The following is an 8,973-nucleotide window of genomic DNA, read 5'->3' as shown; positions in this document are numbered from 1 at the left end:
AACATTAGGCACAAATACAAACACTCACACAAAATCAACTTACAAAGGGAGAAAAGGGTATAAAAAACCAGAGACTTACTATAAGAAGCTTGCTAGCCCAAGAACGCAGACTTCTCGCTGTTCTCCGTCTTCCTGAAAAATAAAAAGATCCAGCTTTCAAGCAGTTGTCCGTATCCTTGCACCGGAGCTCTCCCAGCGGGAAAATAAAATCCTCAAAAGAAAGGCATTTTGACACCTTTCAACATATGTATGTATGTATGTATGTATGTATGTATGTATGAATGTATGTTTTCTTAAGTTTTCGCGGGTACTTACATGTATGGTATTCAGCTTTGTTCGGGTATTTTCCCACGTCATTGTAGTTGTGCTTTTAAAGTTGTAGCAACGTTTCGGCAGAATCTCATCTGCCATCATCAGGCTTCTATATTGTGTTTGTCTATATATATATTGTAGATTTTCACGGGTACAGGTATGTAGGTCTAGATGTGTTCGGGTCTTTTCCCGTGTAAAATTAAGAGTATTTTGGCGACGTTTCGGCGAGGTCCCACTCGCCATCCTCAGGCTGGTGCTTTCGGCTTCGTGCCAGTGCAAGCAGTGTGTGATCGGAGCTACCATCTCTCTATATATACTGGTGGTGGGGGCTGGTGTGCTGGGCTGGTTGGCTGCACTGCTGCCTCTTGATTGGTTGATGGAGTTGATGTTGGTATAATGGGCTGGGTGATGGCCTTGTGAGTTTTGTTGTGGAGATATCCTGGATCTTGTGCTGTAATCTCCTGGGTCGTTTGTTTTGTAGTGATCTTTTTTCCATTAGCCTCTCGTGTTTTAACGGCTTGGGTAATGGGTTGTGTGATGGGCTTGCGAGTTCTTTTGTTGTGGTATCCTGGGTCTTGTGCTGTGATATCCTGGGTCATTTGCTGTGTTGCAACTTCCTGAGTTCTTGTGGTGTAATTTCCTGAGTTTTCTGATGTGATGTCCTAAGCAGGTGGCTGTGATGTAGAATTCTGGGTTTTAGTCTAGCTTCAAGTTTGGGGTCTGGGTCTGTGTTCTTGGCGTGTGTCATCTTGTTTGGTTTTGGGGTTGGGGGGTGTTTGTCAATAACATGAAAGTCACAGGTCATAGCATCGACTTCAATGACACCAAAACCCTAGCCACTATAGAAAACCCCAGCTACAGAATTATCAGAGAAGCCATAGAGATTGACCTGAAAGCATGAATAGAAGAGATGACTCCATCAGACTGTCAATTACCTGGAAGCCTGCACTCACAAACAAAAAAATCTCCACACCACAAACCAAACAAACACCTGGGCACAAACAGACCCCCCCTGATACCTCCAGCCCAAACACACCCCAGCCAGCCACCCAGATGAAACCTAGCTTCCTAATAAATGATAGCCGGCAATTCACCCAAAGCCAAGCTGTGCTAAAAGCCTCCAATACACGAAACACAACGTTGCCAGATAATCAAGACAAAAAAAACCCGCTGCAAAACAGACAGAAGATATTAGAAACACCAATCAAGCAGAACACAGCAAAGACCAATAAACACAGACCAAGACTCCCAACCAATCAGGATGAAGAAAAAACCATTCTAACAAAGCATGAGACTAGCACCAAATTTAAAACAGAAACGGCTGTGAAAGCCTGACACACAGACGAACACTATACAGAAGCCTGATGATGGCAGATGAGATTCTGCCGAAATGTGCTACAACTTTAAAAGCACTATAATGACGTGGGAAAATATCCAAACAAAGCTGAATACCATACATATAAATACCTGTGAAAACTTAAGAAAACATATATTATATATATTATACACAGGGGTGGGATGCTACCGGTTCTGCCTGATTCTAAAGAACCAGTAGCTCTGAAGAGCAGCAGACACCAAACCGGTTCTGTGTTTACTGCTGTTTGGCCCACCCGCCTGCCTGGGTTCTTACCTGTCCTTTACTTCCTGCTTTCTCAACCTTAGCTGCTATGCGTGGCACAGCTGAGGTTGAAAAAGCAGGAAAAAAGAGGCTTTTCAAATGCTGCGCACCTGCGCGCAGTGCTTTTCAGCTGTCCAGCGGCACAGTTTAAGGTTTTTTTATACATGCACGCAACGTGCAAAACGTAGTCACCGAGCCGGTGGTAACACTGGCTGAAATATATGATTATACATATATTTATGTGTATGTATGTATGTTTATATATATGTATGTATGTATGTATGAATGTATGTATATAAAAACTACATTTACAAACCATATACAAACCTATTAAATAAATTAAATAAATTGTTAGTTTATGATTGGGCATACTGGGCAAACTCAGAAAATGGATTAGTCCAATAATCCAACAAAGCAATGTACAATATACAAAATATAATGTTAATATTGAAATGATAAAAACAATATTGACAAAACAAGACAGTCAAATTGAAATTAAAAACAGCAATAATTGGTTAAACGTTGTACAGAGGGGATTCACCTTAAGTGGTTTCTGGGACATTAAAAGGGATGATACAAGGCCATAATTCCAAGAGAAGTTGGCCAGAGCAGTACCATAGCTTTAAGATGTGTGGACTTAATTCCTCAGAAATCTTACTCCCACACATCTTAAAGCTGCTGAAATTGAGAAAAACTGACATAGATCACCTCCTGGAGAAAAGAAACTGGATGGCAGCCTTTTAGACCAATTGCAGTTTTTGAGTAGTCTTCAAAGGAAGACTCATGGAGAATGCATTGCAGTTGTCTAGCACAGTGGTCACCAACCAGTGGGCCGGGGACCACTGGTGGTCCGCGAGAAAATTTTGGTGGTCCGCAGAGAAATGCCCCCCCCAAAGCAACTCTCCCCCAAAGCAATTAATCCAGGCTGCACGGGAACACAAGGCTGCGCCACCCACATGGCCCCCACCCTTCAGCCAGGCGCAAACCTTACCTTGAATAGAGCCATGTGAGCTTGAACTGGAAGGTAAGCGGGGGAGGTAAATCCGCCCCAGGGTGGCTTGCTGATGTTGGTGGGAAAGTCGGTCCCATATTCCAGAGCTGCAGAAGTCACAGGACTGGCCCTTTGGTCATCCCGGAGCAGCTCCTCTAGTCCATGGCAGGCTGGTGCACCTGGGTGGAGGAGCAGCTGCTCCGGGATGACCAAAGGGCCAGTCCCACCATCAGCAAGGCACCATCAGTCAAAATTCGTATTAGTGGTCCACGGTATTTAAAATGATGAGTTCGGTGTTCCCTGAGGTCCAAAAGGTTGACGACCCCTGGTCTAGCAGAAAAATGATAAAACAAGATGTCTGTCCTTAGAAATGAATAATGTCAGCAATAGATTTTCCTTGGCATTCCCCCCACACTGTTGGAACCACAGATGTCAAAATTCTTTATATCCTAGCTCGGAATTTGTGTGGCCCTGGCACTTATGTCTAAAGTGTCAGGTCTGGAGGCACTCAAGAAAGACTCAATCAAAAGATTTTAAACTACTCTGCTAGCTGGCAGGGTAGACTGAACAGGTTCTGTAAATGAAATGTTTTGCACCTGTATTACTGAGCAAACAAGCAAAAGTGCAATCCCACAATTCAGCCAGACAATAGAAGTATTGTTGGAAAAGGAACTCTATGATTGCACAAAGTTGACCCCAGACTGAGTGTCTATAGCAACAACAGTTTATCAAAAGCAGCCTGCAAACTCAAATAACATCATTTCTGAAAAAGAAAAGCTGTAATTCAGTTTGGGGCAATTTGAAATGTTTTTATTCCTATTATTGGAGAAAAGGGCAGTGTTCTGTATTGAATTAGACCATCATGTGTAAAGGGCAATAAAGGCTCGGTGTTATTTATACCGTTCTAGTTTTTGAAAACTGAGGTCCCTAAAATTTTGCTTTCTACATTATCAAACCTAGGTGGACCCTTTTCATCATTACAACTTAATCCAGGGGTTTTCCAGTTCTTCTGAAATTCTACTTTTTGTTGACTAGTTATAAAATTAAACAGTTACATTAAATTAACCAATTAAATCATTCTAAGTATGATAAAGCTTCAATGGAGGGGGGCAAAGTCGTCTGTTAAAAGTCATTTATTACATGATAGGACCCAAATTTATTCTGCTTTGGTCAGGTTTTAAATGCCAAGTTCACATCAGGAAGGACTCCCTCCCTTGCTTCCAGCTACATCATGTGGCAACCATCATGTGGTTTTAAATGCCAAGTTCACATCAGGAAGGACTCCCTCCCTTGCTTCCAGCTACATCATGTGGCAACCTCTTTCTTCTTATATGGTCTCCCAGTGGCAGCTGTAATAGGAGTCAAAATAGTCAGTTTTCACAATATTTTATGGCTTACTTAGCTTCAATGCACAATTCAAGCAATTTTATGTGCATTAACTTCTCAGAATTATAGTTAATATTGATATTAACTTTTCTTTATCTGTAATGGTTTAAGTTGACACCTTATAGTGTTAATAGTAAGTAGCTTACATTGTATAAATACTGCTATACCTAGCTAATGTTGGAGGAGGAGGAAGAGAAGGAGGAGAAGGAGAAGAAGGAGAAGGAGAAGAAATCAAAACAACAAAGGTATACAGGCAATATTAACTATGTTTTCCTTCAAATAGAGCCCTACAGCTATTTAAAAATAGCCCTCTTTTATTTTAAAAAAATTATTTAGCCCCTTTCATTCCACAAGACATTTTACACAATTCCATTATTACAGGAATAGAAGGGTTTTTATTAAAGCTTGGTTGATTCTGTTGGCATTGGTAGTATTAGAAAGTGGATATTGTAATAGGGCTACAACGTGAGTGCATATATGCATGTAGTTCAACTGCAACAGATGATCTGAGATATGTTTTTATTACAATATTCACTTTATAACGGAAACGGATGATATGTAGGTTACTGGAACAGCTAGCGAAATGGGAAGGCAAAGCAGAATTGATTAGAACAGATTATTTAAATAAATACGTATTACATATTTATAGAGTGCTCAGGATTTGTTTTCCAGGCTGCATGCAAACTACAGAAACTTCTTGGAGAGACTGGAAATCTTGTAGGGTTTTTTTTTTCTGAAAGAAGAAAATAAATTGAATTCAGGATTTTTGGATTTGAGGATTAAGAAAGATGTGGAATAAATAGGGGGTAAGGGTATTTGTAAAATAGACGGGAGAGGAACAATAGGAATGTAATTATCAAGAACAAAGGAGAAATTTCCTGACAGAACAATTAATCAGTGAAACAACTAGCCTAATGGAGGTTTTTAAGAAGAGATTGGACAACCATTTGTCTGAAATAGTATAGGATTTCCTGCTTAAGCAGGGGGTTGGACTAGAAGACCTCCAAGATCCCTTCCAACTCTGTTATTCTGTTGAAAAGAAAGCTAGAAATCTCTTATGTATTTCTTAAATTTAGTTTCCTTTTTCTTTTTTTCTTGCTTTTTTTTTTTTCTTTGCCTTTTGATTTATTTTTTACCATATGAAAACTCTTAATAAATATAAATAAAAGGATTTGTTTGACTGTGTGATGTCCTTAATGTCAGAAGGATTTTTTTTCTTGGAAATATTTTTTTCTTGGAACTAAAGTATGTGTGGATTTTAAAATGTTAATTAAGTACATTTCACCCTCTCTGCTAAATTAAGAACGGTTGTAAATATTGAATGCATCCCCTTAACCCATTCTAATCCTTGTACCATAATCTTATAATTCATTTTTCCTTGGGTTTGAAAGGTTGAGGTCAAAAGTAATAAATCTTGCTTTCTCATTAAGATTTTTGTAGTAATTATGTCTGCTACACTAGTGCAGTATATAATGGTTTTATTACGACATTATTGATTTATTTCTCTTTGTAATTCTGTTAAACTAATATATCAGCTGGCCTCCAAACTGATATCAGAACAATAATATCCATTTGATTACCTAGTAAGACATCTGTAGATCCCCAAGAGATCCATTAATCGGCAGCTCGGCCTATATCCAGTGCAAACTTTCTTCTGGACATCTGTAATCTCCACTATCATCTCTAATGTAGTTTCTCCTTTGGGTGTTGTTCTCCCATTTTAAAGATTTGTGCTTTTTCTCCATTTCTAGAAATGGCAACCAGCCATTCAACAGTTGGCTTTATTCTTAAATCGGGATTTCCTTTGTATCGCAGGGAGCACCAATATGTATAAAGTTACTATGTTTGTCCAAAGAATTAGACATGACTCAGTCTCACAAAATATGATTGCTTTGCTGTAACACTATGTTCTGTTTACATGTCGTCCTTGATTTAGCTATCACCGGAAGTGACAATGGCACAGAAAAAAATGATTTACAATTGGTCCTCACCTTTATGATCATTGCAGTATCCCATAGTGATGTGATTAGAATTTGGGTGCTTGACAACCAACATGTATTTACAATGATTGCAGAGTACTGGGGTTATGTGATTGCCAATGGAGACCTTCCCGGTCAGTTTCCAACAAGCAAAGTCAATGGGGGATGCTTAATGACCACATAATTAACAATTGAAGTGATTTTCTTAGCAACAATAGCAAAAAAATTCCAGGCACGACTTACTCAACAACTGCCTTGACAAGCAATGGGAATTCTGATTCCAGTTGAGGTTGTAAGTCAAGGGCTACTTTTATATAGTTCATGTTTTCAATGTGTTGTGATTCATCATGGCCTCCTTGATGTATTGAGATTACAACTTCCAGAATTCTTTGTTAATATTGCTGGAGGAATTATGGGAGCTGTGGTCCAAGATGACTGCTAGACGCCAGACTGCAGAGACTGATGGATTGTCTATTCAGGAAGGAGCAATAGGTTGTGTGCTGCTCAGTTAAGAAAAGTCCAATTTCCAAACTCTTCCTGTTTGTTTTGACTTAAGATAGGGAGGTGAAAAATTTGTTTGGATGGTTTTTTTCTGCAGGTTACAGGAGAACCAAGGAATCCCTACCACAACCAGAAATTTTGCTGTATCATATTACTTCCTTGACATAAATCCAGAAGGAAGCAATGATTTTACCAGCAAAACACTGTAGATCAGAGTGGGAACCTAAAACCCTTTCATCCTATGATCTTCATAAAACAACAGGTTGCTCCCCTGCTTTCTGAATAAGTGGGAAAACAGATGTCAGGTGGAGGAATACTGGAATACATGCATTACCAGGAATCAGAAGCTCGGCAAAGCCCTATTGGATGGTTGTCATTCAGCAACATTTTGAAGATCACAAATTTTCCTCCTGTCTAGAAGAAAAAGAGGAAAGTCACCAATTGCATTTGTCACACAGAGTCACATGATTGTAAGCTTAGGAGGGGCCACAAAGGCCATCTAAGAGGGCCACCAAAGAAAAGACTATCCAAGGCCATCTAAAATTGCCCCTCTAAAGAAGACCAACCCTTAGAAGGGACCACAAAGGCCAACCCTCTATCATGTGCATGAAAAAAAAAGATAAACGAGAGCCGATTGTCCGGCCTCTTCTTTTTCAATTTACAAATTTTATTAGTTTATCAAAATGTAAAATACAAAGAAAAATCAAAAGTAATGGAAAACTAGGGGAAGGAAAAAAGGGAAGAAGAGAAAATATGGGGGTAGAAAAAGGAAAAAAATGTGGGTGAGGGGGTTGACTTCCAACTCTTTTTAGGCCAGTAGAAGATAATAACAACCTAAACTTTTTACTTTTATATAATAGTATATGCTAACCATTTCTATGACAACAAACCTATCTAATCGGCAAAAACAAAATAAAAGTTTAAGGGTTGGTTTTTTTTCTATCACAAACACAAAAATCCAGAATGATTTCCAAATAGAAACAAAATTAAATATATTCTTTGGATAAATAAAATCAAATTGATTCCAGCCTCAAACTGATTTCTTTAAAAGCTTCTGAATGCATTGAGTATATATAAAAAAACTCAGCCAGAGAGTTTTAAACATATCATGCGGCCACCACTGTCTTGGCCATACTTCATGGACACCTCTGTATATAGAGCAATTATTGCCTTTCTTATTATACACAGTCATTACCACATTTCAGCTCCAACCTTTAGCAGGAGGGGATAAATTCATTGTCAGAAAGATCTGTCTCTGTATTAAAAACAATACCATAAACAAGATGGTCACTATATTCCTCAATAGTTCTCAGGATGCTTGGTCTAAAGCAAGAATGCAGTCTTTTTAGCCAGAAAGTTGTCAGGCTGGGTGTGTGGAATAAAAAGGACCTTGCATTCGGGTGCAGTCATCCATCCAAAACAGGTATGTGAATTGCTTTGAATTTCTCCAGCTTTAGAAAAACAGTTACAGGATTTAATCCTTGTTATTGCTGACGGTGCATTTCCTACCAGGATGTGTTTCCTGTATCATGATTATGTATTTTGTATAATGATTTTGTTTTCATTTGCAGGAATAATTGTAAATTATAAATTGAAAGTAGAGGCAGGATTTTTTGCATCCCACAGATAATTGCTAAAATTTGGGGGGATGGGATCATAAGCCTTTAAGAAGGGGATACAGAGATGGTATTCAGCAGGTTCTGACCAGTTCTGGAGAACCGATAGCGGAAATTCTGAGTAGTTTGGAGAACCAGCAAATACCTCCTCTGACTGGAGATTTTACAATATCCTTCCCCTGCCACGCCCACCAAGCCATGCCCACAGAACCGGTAGTAAAAAAAAAGTTGAATCCCACCACTGAGGGGATACACAAATTAATCGAAATAGTGGTCAGGATTATGGGATAAAAAGCTGCCCCTTTTTAGCATGTTCATGCATGATGATATTTGATTCTGCAGCCAGGGCCACCATCCTGAATTTTTAACAAAACTAGCCCCCATCCACCAAATATTCTTCAAGATAACAAGAAGGGAAAGAACAACGTTTATTGGACAAAAGAGAGAGAATTCTCTGCCCTTTGTAAACTCATATTTTACTTGATATCTTCTCCTTTATAAGCAGTGCAGTAATTAATATGTGTATACTGATAGGATGTGTTCTGATTCTGTGTCTGTGAAGTAGCTTAA

This window comes from Notechis scutatus, chromosome 4, assembly GCF_049901735.1.
Source record: "Notechis scutatus isolate UNSWTSFEM ecotype Mainland chromosome 4, rNotScu1.2, whole genome shotgun sequence".
Classification (NCBI taxonomy): Eukaryota; Metazoa; Chordata; class Lepidosauria; order Squamata; family Elapidae; genus Notechis; species Notechis scutatus.
The sequence above is the reverse complement of the archived record's forward strand: the minus strand, read 5'-3'. Positions refer to the sequence as shown.